Raw genomic sequence first — 17,249 nt, forward strand, 5'->3', positions numbered from 1 at the left:
AAGTTCCAGAACTACGTAGCCAACGTAGGTACGAGATGTCACCCGTTAGATCTGACTGACATACTCAGGGTTCACCCGTTAGCATATTTAAATGCATCGGACTGGACCCAAGGGTCACCCGCTAGATTAGGACTGACTCCATAACAGTTTCTTTACCAGTGATGCGGTACTGGCACCCCTTCCAACTGGGGTTACAGGTTGGACCCCAGACTAGCTAGAAAAGGACATGTCGATTAGATAAATGTATCCTATAGTTTCAGTTACAAAATCAGGACTGTCAGATACAGTTAATTCAGCTCAGTAATATAGATTCAGGACTGTTAGATACGGTCAATCCTTGTCATTATAAATAGACTTCGGGATCATCCATTAGATAGGACTGATCTTAACTATGATCAATCAGTATCTATATCATCAGATTTAGAGATCACCTGCTAGGTAGGACTGATCTCAGACTAAGTCAAATCATCTTTATTATTAATATACTCAAAGATCACTCGCTAGATAGGACTGATCTCAGATTTAGTAACTCCATACAGAACGGAGTTCATATAGTTCCATTAGAACTTAGACAGTCAGATACAACCGCTTAGTATCTGTTACATCGGTTAGGTCGATCATCACAGTACATCAGTTATATCAGTCATCATAACTTACGTTGTCAGTATTCAGTTTCAGGATTGTTAGACACAGTCAATCAGACTAGTTTTTCATAATTCGAACTGTCATAAATAGTTGTTTATCTATTCAATATCTCAGTATCAGTAAACTCATGTTGTCAATATTCAGACTGAGTAGTTAGTATCACCACGAGTTCAGTTTCAGTTACTTATGCATGTATGTATTCTCACGTTCCTATTAGTCAGAATTATTCATACATATAACCCTTTGTATTTAGCCTACCGCACTCATATACTCAGTACATTCAGACATACTGATACATTCATACTATAGTATTTTATTTTATGCCATAGGTTCAGAGGCACGAGTTCCAAAATAGCAGTAGCATTGCAGATTATAGCAGTCAGATTTAGAAGTGAGTCCTCATCATTCGAGGACATAATTATTTCTTTATCTTCTCATTGATTAGTTCATTGACTGGAGTTAGTTGGGTACATGTCCCATCATCTCCTTGTTTAGATTATTCAGACAGTAGAGGCTTTCAGACTAGGTGCAAACTAGATTCAGACTTTAATGTTTCATTTTGTTTTGATATTATGATACCACTTTATTCAGACATTGTTATTATTAAGATTATGTTCAGTATTGAACATTATGGCCTTTCAGTTTATGTTTCCGCATTTATATTCATATATTATGCAGTGTACAGGTACAAATATCAGTCATGGGTTAGCTTATGGTATTTCGGGGTCATGATCACCATGTAGCATTCCGGTTTAGAAAAATTGGAGTGTTACATTTCGGTTACTTGACTGGTTGAGCTCAAGCAAGAAGTTAATACCACTATCTAAGAAAGATGAAGCTAACTGACTCCAACCTTATCGAGTAAGACCTTTTTCTAATTTCAAGCATTTTCTTTACTGTACATGCATGTGATATGATTTCCAAAAAACGATGATATGTTGACAATGTGCCTTCGATGATATCTTAATATTCCAATTGGATCTTACGGGACTATACAAAAGTGATCTCTTTTGCCTTTTTCAAAATAAAATTCTTCCCTCTTATTTTATTATGCCTTCTTTGTTGCTTATCTTGACCACCATATGCTTCTGCATATATGTATGATAACCTTTGAATAACCTGTGTGTTGGACTGTACAATGATTACCTCTTCATTTGTTTCCAGTACACCTTATCCAACAAGCTGCATTTGTTGCTGATAATTCATAACTTGTTATGCTATTTGTCCTGCTGAATGTTTTGCCCCTTGAATTCTTCTTTTATTATTGAACATGTTTTTAATGACTTGAATCCTCATTCCTTACTATGTTACCTCCCCTTATTTTTAAAAACTCTATTTTGGAACTTTTTAATTCTAAGGTTTGAAACCTAATAACAAGAACAACAACATAACCCAGTGTATTTCAACGTAGTGGGGTCTAGAGAGGATAATGTGTACGCAGAACATACCACTATAACAGGTGAAGTAAAGAGGCTATTTTTAATAGGCCCCCGAGTTAGAACAGATAGCAGTATAACAAACACAAAACCATAAAAGCATATAAAACTAATACATTACACAAATTAAACTAACACTACTAGCTAATACAGGGAAAAATACAAACCCAAAATAATACTATTAATTATCTATCCAAAATCATAGACATCACTCAAAAACTTGTTGGCCTCTCTATAAGTATGTTCCACCATTGCACCAACCTCCTTCATGAGTGCCTCTTTTTAATCTGTAAGTATGTTCCACCACTGCACCAACCTCCTTCATGAGTGCCTCTTTTTAATCTCTACTGCAATACTCCAGGGAACTTCACAATTTCCATCTACTATCTCTTTTTTAGAGAATCAGTCTCCATAATCAGTGGGAGATAATGTTGATTGATATAATATTCTAAACCCATTCTAAATGTCAAGACTTCAGCAATTATATTAGAATTTTATCAACATCTTTTTCCTTCTGCATAAATAAAATTATATAAATCATCTTTAATATATATAAAAGGCTCCTGAGCTAAGGCCTGAATTTCCTTTGGCTGCTTCATCAGAGTTGCATTTATAAGAGCCCATCCTTGGTACCTTCTAATATACCACCTTGCAATCAATTCTAGGAATATAATCCTCTTAGAATTTCACCAATTCTACCCACGAGGAAGGTAATTAGACATTTAAGGATAAATAGTCTTAGTTATGCAAATCAAATTTTGGCTAATTTTCATCTTCACGCTCAAAGTTGTAAAGCTTCCTCCATGTTTTAAAGAATTTCTTCTTTTTCATATTTCATGGAAACTGCTTTAAAAATTTGTTTTAGTTTTGTTTCAGTATCAACCCTCCACTATTTCAAAAAACAATCTCTAACTTGTAGAAAAGGCCCATCAATTAAGGTACCGACTAAAAAAAATGCCATAAAGAATTAGAAACGGAGCAAGTCATGAACAAATGTTTAATAATTTCCTGAACTCCATCTTCACATCAACCATATATCATATTTTCACTTATTCTATTTCTTATAAGAACCTCCCAATAAGAGCTTAAAGTTTTGTTGAATATCACTTTTTTTGTCTGATTAAATCCCAGGTGTAAACTTACCAAAGTTCAATATACATTAAGGCTTATCCCATTCTTCTGATTCTTCGTCACTATTCATATAGTTGATAACATGATTGTACACCACTTTAGAGAAAATTTGTTGCATCACCTTTGAGTCCTACCTCCCATTAAAGAAAATTCGACTTACTTCTATGATTATCAATGTCTATAGTAATAGGAATATAGTAATGAAGAGCCCCCAACTGTGTTTAGTTATCATACTAAATACTTGAATGCCCTTTTTTAGGTTCCCACCAAACCTTTTGATCAAACATGTGTCTAGCCTTCAATATATACTTCCAAGTCGAGTGAGTGTCCTTCCATTTCACCCTTTGAGGTCTCATTTTTCTTTACAACATTTATTCCATATGATGTTAGTCCACAAAGTATTTAAGATTCTAAAATTCCACCACAACTTAGTAAACATTGCCTATGACATATCAAACAGGGACTTAAAATTAAACCCTCCTTCTTCTTTAGGTTTACAAATATCAATCCATGTAACCTAGTGCTTATTCCTGCCTACCTTTTTCAAAAGTTCATAGAAATATTACAAAGATTCTATGCAGGTCATAAGTAACACATTCTGGTGGGTTAATGGTAGACGACATATATATATATATATATATATATATATATATGGAAATACTGTTCAACACACTATCGATCAAAACGGTCTTACCTCCAAAAGAAAGTAGTTTTGCTTTTCAAGCTTGTAACTTATTATGAATCTTCTTTATAAACTTTGAAAAATGTACCTTCCTCTTTTTGCATGATCAATAGGGCATCCCAAATAAATCAATGGAAATTTGCCACTCTGAAACCAGTGCATTCCTTCACTCTGCTAATATGCGCTTGGGCTGTCTTATGGTAAACTAGAAATGCACTCTTCTCCTTATTAATTATTTGTCTTAATTGAGCCTCATATTTACCAAGAACATCCACAATCAGTTGCGAAGACTTCTTATCAACAGAAACAAAAATGATTGTATCATCAACATAAGCAAAGTGACTAATATTATTGCTCCACTTACGGATACAAAATTCTTTAAATTTTAAATTGTAATATAAAGAATTTAAGGCTTTAGATATTGCCTCAGTTGCTAAAATAAATAGTGCTGGTGATAGGGGATCTCCTTGATTTACTCCTCTTGTAGAGTGGAAGAACCCATGTGCGTGGCCATTAATCAGTATAGTATATCAATTATTAGCAATCAATCTTTAGATCTTGTCTTTGACTGCAACATCAAAACTCATTTTTTTTCAGCACCCTAATCAAAAAATTTCAATTGACTCTATTATAAGCTTTGACCATATCAAACTTTATAATCATATGTGCTGATTTTTTCCTTTTAATTATGCTTGTAATGATTTCTTCTGCAGACCACACATTTTTCAGTAATGCCTTCCCTTAACAAATCGTGACTGGTTCTTTGGGATGAAGTTAGGCAATAAACTTTTCAGTCTGTAATGCAAAACTCTAGATAAAACTTTATTAAAAAAGTTACTCTAATCTTTTTCTTTTTTTTTCTTTATTTTGTTATTCTTTTTAGTTTTTTTTCTCTTCTATATCTAGCCTCTATTTCTCTTTCTTTTTTTCTTCTCTTCTATCCCTACCCTCTAGTTCTCTTTCTACTTTTTTCTTTTTCCTTTAAGTTTCCCTTTTTTGTTTTTCTTTTTTTCTTTGTCATTTTTTCTTTTTTTTTTTCAATTGTATTTTATATTCTATATTTTTTGTATTTCTGAAAACATGGCTATGTCAAGTACATGCCAAGGATGATGCCGAAAATATCATAACCGCTCATTATATTTATATTCATCATCATTTTCTTTTTCGTTTCTCATTTTTCCATTTTTTTATTTTTGTTTCTTTTGTTTTTGATTCTTTCTTTTCATTTTCTTTTCTTCTTCTATCTCTAACTTCTATTTCTCTTTTTTTTTCTTCTTTTTTTAATTTTTTCCTATTTTTATTTTTTCTGCTTTTTTCCCCTTTATTTGTTTCTTTCTTTTTGCTTTTTTTCCTTCTATCTTTAGATTTTATTTCTCTTTCTTTTTTATTTTTATTTTTATTTTTGTATTTTTTTTTCTTATTTTTTTGGATTCTATTTATATTTTTATATTTTTGAAAAATATGGCTATGTCGAACACAAGCAATGGATGACAACAATTATATTTGTATTCACACCATCATTTATATTTTTTATTCATCGATACAATTATATTTGTATTTATATTTTATAGTTCACACTTGTATTTATATTTATATTTTATAATTCGTATTTGTATTTGTATTTTATAGTTGCATTTTTATTTGTATTTTACAGATCACACTTATTTTGTTTTTTTATAGTTCGTGCCATCATTTATATTTGCAATTCGCACTTGTATTTTAAAGAACTATTTTATATTTATATTTTATCATTGATTGCATATTGTATTTGTATTTCGTGGCTTCATTTTGTTTGTATTTATATTTTTATTTGTATTCTATTTTCGTTGATGCACTTATTTTTAAAGAATTATTTTGTGTTTGCATTTGTAAGTTGACAACATATTGTATTTGTATTTGTAATTTTGTTTGTTTGTTTGTAGTCGAATTTATAATTGACAATATCATTTGTATTTTTAAACAACTGAAAAAAAATATTTAGTTATTTTTCTTTCTACGAGTACTTGTATTTGTATTCATTGATATGAACTGTATTTTACTGATACAAATTGAACAATATAAATACAAAAAATAAATTAAAAAAATACAACTTTTATTATAAAATAAGAAAGAATAAAGAAGAAGAGTAGAGAGAATAGAGAAAGTGATTCTTATTTCTTCTCTTGAGGGATGAGAGATCAACAGATTATAAATACAATGAACAAAACCCTTCTATTTATAGGAGAAATTTACTCCCAGTCTGAGTAAAAGACGAATGCTTCAAATCCTAATATATATCAAAGTAGATCTTGATAGATCCTGATAGACCTTCACTATAATGTAAATACATTTATAACACTCCCCCTTGAATGTCTAATTGGTAGATAATGTGCCTCGTTAAAACCTTACTAGATAAAACCCAGTAGAAAAAAAATCTAGTGAAGGAAAAAGAGTACACATCTCTAATAATACACATTTCGGTTGCCTCATTAAAAACCTTACAAGGGAAACCCAGTGGGACAAAACCTCAAAAGGAAAAAAGAGTACAACGTGTATTAACTCCCCCTAATAAGAACATCCTTGACCTTTGCATCTTGATCTTGTACAACATCTTCTTGAAAGTTGTAATTGGAGAAGATTTGGTAAATAAATTAGTCATATTGTCAGTTGAACGAATCTGTTGCACATTAATATCATCATTCTTTTGTAGCTCATGTATGTAGAAAAGCTTTGGCAAAATGTGCTTCGTTCTATTTCCATTTATGAATCTTTTCTTAAGATGTGCTATGTATACTGAATTATCTATTTATAAAATTATGGATAGATTGTCATATTTCACACCACATTTTTCTCGAATGAGATGTATCATGGACCTCAACTATACATATTCTCGACTTGCTTCATGAATAGCTATTATCTCAGCATGATTCGATGAAGTGGCTACGATAGACTACTTTGTATATCTCCAAGATATGACAGTACCACCATATATGAACACATAGCCTATTTGAGATCGAGCTTTATGCATGTCAGATAAATACTCATCATCAGCATGATCAATAAGATCGGGAATGGAATCTTTAGAATAAAATAAGATCATATGTTTTATCCCATTTTGATATCTCATAGTAGGAGCAGAAATATACCTTGCTAACAAATTGACCGAAAAGGCTATAGGCCTTGTAGTATTTGCAAGGTACATGAGTGCATCAATTGCACTAAGATATGGTACTTCATAACCAATCATATTCAATATATTTCAAATTTCAGTAAATAATCTATTTCTTTGAAAACTCTCCAAGAGTTCCAATGATGTTCAAGCAATAAACTTATACAGTATAAGGATTATAAATAAGTATCCCAGAAACTTTTATATGCTTCAAGCAGTTTGAATCCTTAAAAGTTTTCACATAAGTTTTGTCAAGTGACAATATTCAACATTTCATGAGTGACATCTTCAAGTGCCTGGACTGCAAATCAAATAAGTTCTATTCTTACCAAAATGCATCCTTTCATGTCACTTGATAAATGTTTCTACGTCAGCATGCTTAAATAAACGTAAAATTCAGATCCTCATAATCTTTCACAATATTGCGTCAATATTGTGTCAAAGATATTGATGATATATCATTTTGTATCGGTTCACAATGCGACATAATATTTTGAGATCTCATCACTTCATTATTTTCAGGCACATGAACCTTACACAAGGTTTCATGAAGTGTTATGTCGTAGGCTCTTCAAAAGTTCATTGCCTTTTTATTATGATTATTTGCTCCTTAATTTTAAAGGACTATTTCATTTGGAACCGATTAGTCTACCACGCTTCACGCATGCATAGACTGTCCTTTAGGAACACAAAATAAGAGCACTTACGCTTAATGTGAGATACTTTCGGCATTTGACTTGAATTATCTTTTGAATGAGGATCTGATGATAATTCCTAACATATTTCAAAGCGCTTATAATATCCCCCTTATGTTAGGAAAACTAACATGCATCCTCTACTTCTTTGAGGAATCCATCGTTGAGCATTATGGTATATTCATTAATCGTATACCGCACATCAAAATTATTAGATGAAATAATTGGTTCCCGACCTTGAACCAATTGAGAGGGAAGAAATAATCATAATTTATTGGTCTAATGCATACAAATGCTATTGCAATATATCATATTTCAGACCAATACATTAAGTTTTGTTCTCATTAACAATGGTTTAGATATTTATCGAAGACATTCAATGCTAAACCATCACTATCAAGATGAATTATCTTGATTACACAATCTGAAAATTATGCTCAATTTATATTGAACAAGTAACTTTATGAATGTCAAACGTAGGTTGACCATGAATGTACATGTGATCATCTTATTGATGCATCTTTTCAACATATCACATGATAGGTGAACGGACCCTTATTCACCTTTTATAATTCTCAGATTTGAAGGGATCCAATCCCAATATTAGTTGGTCCAACCAACTTGTCATAAGAACAAATGCCATACACAATTCTTGAAGAATCTTCTAGTTCTTCAATACATGCACATCTTCGAGATGTTACAATCGTTCATATTAATTTATGAACTTTTATTCTAGTAAACTCCAAGTTTACCATGACATGTACTTTTTCTTTAGCAAATTTCAGATTTACTATTACATGAATAAATTTTATATTTACTACTTCAGAAGTAGATTTCAAAATTATTCAACCTCTTTTAGAGGTGAGTTGTGAAACAATCACAATCAAGTGCACGTTTCCATTAATAAGTTTCTCATTCCCCAGGAATGGAATATAATCGTGACTTAAGCGTATCAAATTATGATAGCTTATAACCTCTTTCAAGATTTTGCTACTTCAGAAGTAAATTGAGGCATACATATGATGTAGAGAATTTTTCTCTAGCATATATTATAATCATATAAACGTGTGAAAATATCATCACTTTTGCTGATCATTATTATATTCGTGCATTCAATCACTTGTCTTCTTTCAGAAATATTATGCACTGCTACCACATATACCTCAAGAATGAAGTAAGTTGTCATATTTCAGATTTATCATATATTGCTACCACATTCACTTCATAGAATGGAGCATATTCAATGGGTCGAATTTCATGACTTTTCACCCAATACCCATTCTTTTGCCTTAGCCATCAAATTATCATCAATATGGTGTATTGAGATTCAAACTTAATATTTTATCTATATAAAGACATCTTAGGCATAAATCGATGGGATTTGAACCCAAATATTATCATCCCTTTTGATAATATTGTTCTTGAGAAATGAATTTAAAACATAAATGGTTCCAAACCAATTATTTTTCCTCAAATCCAACAATAATTATATCATTAATAGAAAAATACAAATAACATAAGGAATTACTAACCTTGACCTTTAGATTTATAATCTCACCTTATTTGGCAGAGTCTCGTGCTGATAACGTATTATAAAACAAGAAAGAATAAAGAAGAAGAGTAGAGAGAATAGAGAAAGTGATTCTTATTTCTTCTCTTGAGGGATGAGAGATCATCAGATTGTAAATACAATGAACAAAACCCCTCTATTTATAGGAGAAATTTACTCCTAGTCTAAGTAAAAGACGGATGCTTCAAATCCTAATAGATGTCAAAGTAGATCTTGATAGACATTCACTATAATGTAAATGCATTTATAACAACTTTTTAATTATAAAAATACAAATGTTACATTTGTATCAAATGATACATGTTTATACAACTTGAACCATACACATACAAATGATAATTGTTTATATGCAAATAAAAATAATACTTGTTTATATACGAAATACTAACAATACATTTGCATTGAATGACACATTATATATTTGTATTTTAGTCTCAACCAAATACAATTAATATATATTCTTATTTGTATATAAATACAAAGGATCAATTGTACATATTCACGCCTAAACTATTCAAATATAAATACTATATTTACTTAAAATATATAGTATGATAAAAATAAATATAAAATATTAAAAATATATAAAATATTAAATACAGCAACCAAAAAGATGAGAGAAAAAAATACAAAAAGAAGAGAAAAAAATAACCCCCAAAAATGAAAAAAGAAAAAAAGAAACGAAAAAAAAGTCTGCAAAGAAAAAAATAAAAAAATAAAAAAACAGATGAAAAAAATGAAAAAACAAAATAAAAAAAAAGAGAAAAAGATGAAAAGGAAAAAACACGAAAAAGAAAACAGAAAAAAATGGAAAATAAAAAAAGGAAAAGAAAAAAAGAAAGAAAGAGAAAATAGAAGATAGAGGGAAAATAAAAAAAAGGTGCTATGGATTGTATTTAATTGACAAGAGAGACTATGAATTATAATTAATTAAAATTTAGGCTATATGAGATAATTAGGAACTTATGTTCGCTAATTTATGTAGTTATCTCATAGTGAATGTTGGTTGATTTCTGATTAATTCTATAATTGGGTAGCATTGAAAAGATTCTCCATCAAAGATCAAGTAATTTAATAGAAGATTCTAATTTATTTTTTAATGCCTTTAATAATTATATATTGCTATCTTTACTTGTGCGCTATTGAATTAGCATAAACCTAAGAAATAATAAATGATAGGGATAATTTTACTATATCACTTTTTGAATATAATAAATGTAATGCTTTGAATAATGCATTAGACGGTGAATAATATTTAATAACAATAATAAAATGGACACAAAATGATATATTATCTATTGATTTTCCAAGCTGTATTAATATTATTGGATATTTATTTATAGTAAAGTAGATAAATAAGAACGGACGATAAGGACTAAATGTTTAATCAGTTTCATTTTAAATATTTTTCTATAATTAAACATGTCTCAACATTGTAATCTAATTAAATTTTGTCCTTTCATCTCACAATAATTAATCAAATGTAAACTATATCAATGTTTAATTAATCATTTTCCATAAATTCAATTATGTTCAAGATTTTGTGTAATAATCTGATTTGTGAAGTTTTCCTTTTAATGTGTTTTGATTATTTTGCCCTTTTTCGTAGTTGCTACATATTGATTTTGGTGTGTGAGGATAGTTGGCATGGTTTCCGATGCGATCAGGAATGACTTGGGTGAGTTTGTGATTTTTGGAGGCTTTAAAAGCATATACTTGACTTTGATCAGCATTTGATGTTATAAGTGACGGATGATGATTTGAATAGTTTCATTAGGTCCAGAATGTCGAATTTGAGTTAGTAGCGTGATTGGTTCGGATTCGGATCTTTATTTAGCATTTCAATCCTTCATTTGGAAAATAGTGAAAAAAGGATTTGAAAAAAAATTCTTTGCAAAAATAGAACGTTGTCACTGAGTCCGGAACATAGAAAATATATTGGTAGAATATATGATTTACTTCTGTCGGATCCCAAACGAATCCCGAGATTTCGTTTAGAAGTTTTTGAAAACTGTGCAAATTAATATTTTTACTGATATATAGTGTAGGCCACCTCCTTCTTTGCGAATGTGGAGAAGGATGATTTCCTTCATCATAATTGCGAGGAGTGAGCCTTGATCGCAAAGAGCAAACAAGGTCGGATCGAATCCTCTTTGCGAACGCGAAGGGCTATTACAAACGTGAAGGTCTAAACGTGAAACGCTGGCTGCGAATGCAAAGGGAATTCTAGTGGCTTGGTCAGCATTGACCCTTACAATCGTGAGGTGGGGTCCGCAATCTCAAGGCCGTTCATAGAACAATATATAAGCCACATTTTTGCAATTTTTATCATTTTGAACCTCCAAGCTTCGGGAAGAGGAGATTTCTTAGGGTTATCTCACTATTCTTACTTTGATAAAATCCTAAATCATATTTCTATTTTTTCCGTTGAATACATCTTCGGAAACAACTTTTAATCATAATTTTCAAATGAAATTTTGATGTTTTACTGTTAAAGTTTAAAAATGATTTTTCTGTGTTTCGAGCCACATTTTATATCCATTTTTGCATGGATTTTTAATGGTAGATTCCTTTAACCATGGGAAATACATTCTAAAATTAAATGTCAATTTTATCCCTTTTGGTTTTGAACACATTTGGATCGAGCTCAAATATGGGTAATACAGGTACCATTAGCATTCTTTTAATGTGTAGATTCTATATTTGAATGTTATAGTTGATTCCAAGAATGTTCAAAATGTATAACTCTATATTGAAGCACTTTAGGCTTGAATTTCTTGATTTCAAGGTAGGTTATGACTTAACGACTTTCATAAGAGTGAGGGCTTATATTTTATTGTTGTTGACTTCTGATATTTGATATTACGTGTTGCCAGTGTGAGGGATTTATTTGAAATCATAGGCCTTATATGTGCATTCAATTATCTTTATTCTAGATATGATGCCCATGCTGGGGCTTGAATTGCTATTTTAGGCCTTATTGAGCATTGTTGACCTTTATCATGCTAGAAATGCCCAAGTTAAGGATTGATATGATATTGATGATGTTTTTCATGCATATTTATTCAATGATACCTAATTAGAGTTGATAATCATGAGTTACAATTTTGTTGATTTCTAGGCTCACTTATATATGTGTTGAATAGATTGGATATCTTCATACTGATTTGGTTGTGAGCTAATCTTAGGAATATTTATATGTTCAAAGCACCAATATGCACCCAAATTTGGACTTGTTTTGAGAACTTTAACGTGAATTCTTGAGTATAATTCAGCTTTAATTCCATTCCATACCTAATGGATCTGATTAGTGCTTTCAGGGCTAGAATCTTGATGAATTGGACGCAATTAGATACATTGATGATATGAAATGGTGGAAGGAATAAAAGACATAGGAACATAGATAGAAAGGCAAGCTAGAAATAAAAAATCCACATTGCTGCAGTCAACGGGTCACGTCGACCGAGAACATAGTGTTGCTCAAATTCCAGTGGAGTAACGCGATTATGGCACATTGTGGAGAAGCTTGAAATCCCATTTGGCAAAATCCAGTGTTGGTCTGCGATCGTGGCGTATCATGGTGAAGAAGGAAATCACAGTTGTCACTTTTCAGTGTTGGTCCGCGATTTCACCGCGTCGCGATATAAGTTTAGTTGCCAATTTTTAAAACCTAGAAGTTTAGCACGTCGCGGAGGAATGAGAATTCATAATTGTCCAAAACTAGTGGCTCACCGTGATTGTGGCACATCACGGTGAGGATGAAGTTCACAATTTTCATTGATTAATAAAATTCTACGATTACCCAGATTTTGACAGGAAATGACATTTGGGGGCATGGCGCGATGCGCCGTCTGGCAAAATCAGGAAGATTTTTAGTATTTCTTCCCAGATATAAAAGGAAAAATCCAAGATAATTTGGGGAGACTTTTGGCAAGAATAGCAGCGGCGGAAAAGTACAAAGTTCTCTCTTTTAGGGTTCTTAGACATTCTTTTCAACTTCTTCTCTTTAAGATTTATTTTTGGTATGATTAATTGCTTATTTTGGATGTTGAATTTAAACATGAGTGGCTAAATACCCTTGTTCTGGGGTTGAGGCCAAGAACATGATTACTCTTTGATATTCTTTATCGTAGTTTCTTTTTGGATTATCATCTGCGTTGTTCTTAATTTCTTGAACTTACTATTTTAATGAATGGCCACCATAAGAACAAATCTATATTTATATGTGAATCTGGGAGGAGAATCGTAAGGTAGAATGAAGAAATTAAGGATCCAAGTTCTTATCATTTTATTAAATAAAGGGGTTTGAGTTAGCATCTAGGATAGAGATATACCTAGAAGCCTTGTTTGGTTCAATTGCAAGAAGACAACTTTATGAATCTAGAAGAATAGTTGTATCTCTGTGGGAGGGGTAGTTGCAATATTCAATAGAAAGAAGATTTGAGGTCGGGAGACCAAGATCGTAGCATAAACCATGCGACTAATCAACCTGATAACCAACTAGACTGCGATAAGAATAGAGATTTGTATGATAGTTCGATATGCCTCAACCCTGGAATTATTATCATTATTGTTTATAACTATTGCTTGCTTTTTTCTAGTCATAAACTTTTATTTATTTTTATTAATTTACATTCTTATTCTTAAATTCACAATCATCCTGATAATTCACAACACTTAATACCTCATTATAAAAAACTTAAAGTTGGGTAAATTTCTAGTTGCTTAGTCCTCGTGGGAACGATATCTGAATGTCTAAGTTACTATATTACGTGTAAGATCGCGTGCACTTGCGTGCACGTTTGGACCACAATAAGTTTTTGGCGCCGTTGTTGGGAATTTATATAATTATTAAATTGCTAATTTTTTGGTTTTTGATATTAAGTTTAGGTGTTAACAACTTAATCTTAGCAGCTAAATTTTTGTAGGTTTAGCTGAATAAAAGGACTGGTGAGAGATAAGGAGTTGGTAGAGCCTTTTGCAGAACCAGCATAGATCTTTCAACAAAGGTGAAAAATGGCTGAATAAAGAAATGAACCAATCGATTCAAATGCTGGAAATGTCTTGCCTCCGGTTATTCCAGTTGTTCCTGCTCAACCAGATACTAGAACTGTTCGTGATGTGGCAATCCCACTTACGAACCATGTGACGAACAGTATTCGCAAGCTCGAACTAGGTGGTTGATTTGAATTGAAGTAGAATATAGAGCAATTGTTGAATTTAGTAGGTCAATTCCATGGCCTTTCACATGAAGACCTACAGCAGCACATACAGACCTTCGTGGAAATAAGCAATACTTACATTCCTAAAAGGGTGAATTTTGATTATGTCAGATTGACACTCTTTTCTTTTTCTCTAATGGGGGAAACAAAAAGGTTATTACATGTTGAACCACCACTCTCCATCACTTTATGGGAAGATATAGCTCGGAAGTTCCTTATTTGATTCTTTTCATTAGGGAAGACTGAACGTTTGAGAAGAGAAATCTTGATTTTCAGACTGAAAGAAGGAGAGAATCTCTACCAAGTTTGGGAGAGATTTAAGGGAATGCTAAAAAATTTCCCTCACCATCATCATTCCAATGATGTTCTTGTTGATACTTTCATTGAGGGATTGGAGTCAAATACAAAGATTCTCTTGGATTCAGCAGTAGGTGGGTAGGCTCTCAAAAAGACTTATGAAGAATTGGACACACTGTTGAATCGGATTTTATAAGGAAATCCAGATTGGTATGCTGATTCAAGGAGTGCTCCTTGGAAAGTTGCAGGGTTATTGGAGTTAGACCTATTTACTACATTACAAGCATAGATCACAACAATGTAAAATCAAATGATTACTTAACTTAATAACATAAAGTTCGGGGTTCCAAAAGTAGCAGCCACAACTAATACAATCCATTAGGCAAATTCTTGGTGTGAAGTTTGTGGGAGCAATAAGAATACAACCGAAGAATGTGCAGTTAATCCAGATTCTGTCAATTACATTGGCAATGTAAATCAGTAAGAAATGAAGAATTATGGTAACACGTACAATCTAAATTAGAGAAACCACCCTAATTTATTATCGAGTGGAAATAAAGCTCAAGGAAACAATCAGTACAAGACCTCAGTGCAACAAAATCAGTAAGAGGTGCAACAAAATTAGACTACCACTTTAACTGTAGTGTAAATGATGAAGCAACTTCTTGCGAATCAGGTATAGTTTGCAGTAGATTTGAAGAATCTGTAGTTGATCATAAAGAATTTAGAGCTACAAATTAGGCAGATTGTAGGAGCATAGAACACAAGACCTCAAGGAGGGTTGCTTAGTTATACAGAGGCAAATCCAAAGTAGGTAAATGCTGTTACAACAAAGAATGGTTTGCAGTTGAAGAAGGTCGAGCCTACAAAGGATAGTCCCACAGTTGTCGATGATAAATTGAACAAGAAAAAAGAGACCACAGTTAAGGATAAGGGTGCACGTGAGGATATACAAGTGGAGAAAAAAACTTTACCATTACAATTTTCTCAAAGGCAACGAAAGCACTTAGAGGAAGCAAGCTACAAAATTATTTTAGATCTCTTAAAACAGATTCAAGTAAATCTTCCTCTGGTTGACATTCTACAAAGTGTGCCAAAATATGCAAAGTATTTGAAGGATATAGTGGCAAATAAAAATCGGTTAACAAAATACGTGACAGTTGTAATTAGTCAAGAGTGAACAACAAAGATACAAAACAAATTACTGACAAAGCTGAAAAATCCAGGCAGTTTTACCTTGCAGATCACTATTGGTCAGGTTATAAGTGCTCGTGGGTTGTGCGATTTAGGTGCAAGCATCAACCTTATGCGCACATCCAGGTTTAGGAAGATGGCTCTTGGGATTCAAAAACCCACAACCATTGTATTATAGTTGGCGGATAGGTCTCTTACTAAGCTTGATGGTATAGTTGAAGATATTTTAGTTCAAGTGGGATCTTTGATCTTTCCTGTGGATTTTGTTATTCTAGACTTCGAAGCTGATCCGGTGATCCCATTTATTTTGGGGCGCCCATTCTTAGCAACTAAGTAGTCATTAATCGATGCAGCTATTGGAAAAATGACTATGAGAGCACATGATAAAGTAGAAGTTTTTAATGTGTATAGAGCTTTGAAATTGCAAGCCATATATGAAGAATTGTCTGCCATTTCAGTTATAGAATTTGAGTTCAACCTCAGGCAATTATTGTCAGATGATCCTCTTGAGCGGGATATGGTGAGTCACGATATTCATGGAGATATAGAGACGTAGACATTGGTTCAATTCATGGATTTGATAGTTGTTGAAACAAGAAAGATTATTTTTGAGCCTTTGAACAGACCAATCGGGCCATCACCTAAGGCTTCAGTTGAAGAAACTCCTAAAATGGAGCTTAAGGTTCTCCCTCTGCATTTACAATATATTTTTCTTGGTGATCAAGACTTTGACTGTTATTTTGTCTGCAGGGTTATCATATTTACAGGTAAAGGAAGCCATAGCAGTTTTGAAGAGGAGAAGAAAAATGATTGGTTGGCAAATATTTGTTATTACAGGAATCAATCAAGCATTTTCATGCATAATATCTAAATAGAAGAGGGGTATAGACTGAGAGTGAAGCAACAAAGAAGGTTAAATCCCATGATGAAGGAGGTGGTCAGAAAAGAAGTGATTAAGCAGCTAGATAATGGTATTGTCTACCTAATTTCTGCTAGCAAATAGGTGAGCCCAGTGCATGGTGTACCAAAGAAAGGTGGGATGATCATGGTAACCAATGATGATAATGAGTTGATCCCCACATGCATGGTGATCGGTTGAAGGATTTGTATTGACTATCGAATGTTAAATGAAGCAACGAGAAAAGATCATTATCTAATTCTATTCATTGACCAAATGCTAGATGAATTGGTGGGGTAAGTGTATTACTCTTTTTTGTATGGGTAATCCG

General features: G+C 32.2%; 1 non-coding gene across 1 annotated transcript; it reads right to left on the reverse strand.

Annotated features, from left to right (window-relative positions):
• Positions 1–14,776: 14,776 nt before the first annotated feature.
• LOC124888236 lies at positions 14,777–14,883 on the reverse strand. The gene has a single exon (XR_007046367.1). It is a non-coding gene; the product is annotated as a small nucleolar RNA R71 (small nucleolar RNA).
• Between the last annotated feature and the right edge of the window lie 2,366 nt (positions 14,884–17,249).

The sequence above is a fragment of the Capsicum annuum genome, chromosome 10 (assembly GCF_002878395.1).
Source record: "Capsicum annuum cultivar UCD-10X-F1 chromosome 10, UCD10Xv1.1, whole genome shotgun sequence".
Classification (NCBI taxonomy): domain Eukaryota; kingdom Viridiplantae; phylum Streptophyta; class Magnoliopsida; order Solanales; family Solanaceae; genus Capsicum; species Capsicum annuum.